Below are 334 nucleotides of genomic sequence, written 5' to 3' on the forward strand. Positions count from 1 at the left end.
TATTATTATTATTATTATTATTATTATTATTATTATTATTATTATTATTATTTAAAGTGTATTATTTGGATCGGGTTAAATACATAAAGGATAAAGATGGAGAGGTTCTCAAGAGGAGAAGATCAATGAAAGATGGAAAAGCTACTTCTACGAATTATTTAATGAAGGACAGAAGACTCTTCCAAACCTTGGTCGGTTATACACAAGTGAAGAATATCAAAACTTCAACTACTATCGAACGATTCGAAACTTTGAGATAAAAGAGGCTCTAAAGTAGATGAAAAATGGTAGGGCAGTAGGACCCGATAATATTTCGATTGAAGTTTGGAATGAC

The sequence above is a fragment of the Arachis duranensis genome, chromosome 5 (genome assembly GCF_000817695.3).
Source record: "Arachis duranensis cultivar V14167 chromosome 5, aradu.V14167.gnm2.J7QH, whole genome shotgun sequence".
Classification (NCBI taxonomy): domain Eukaryota; kingdom Viridiplantae; phylum Streptophyta; class Magnoliopsida; order Fabales; family Fabaceae; genus Arachis; species Arachis duranensis.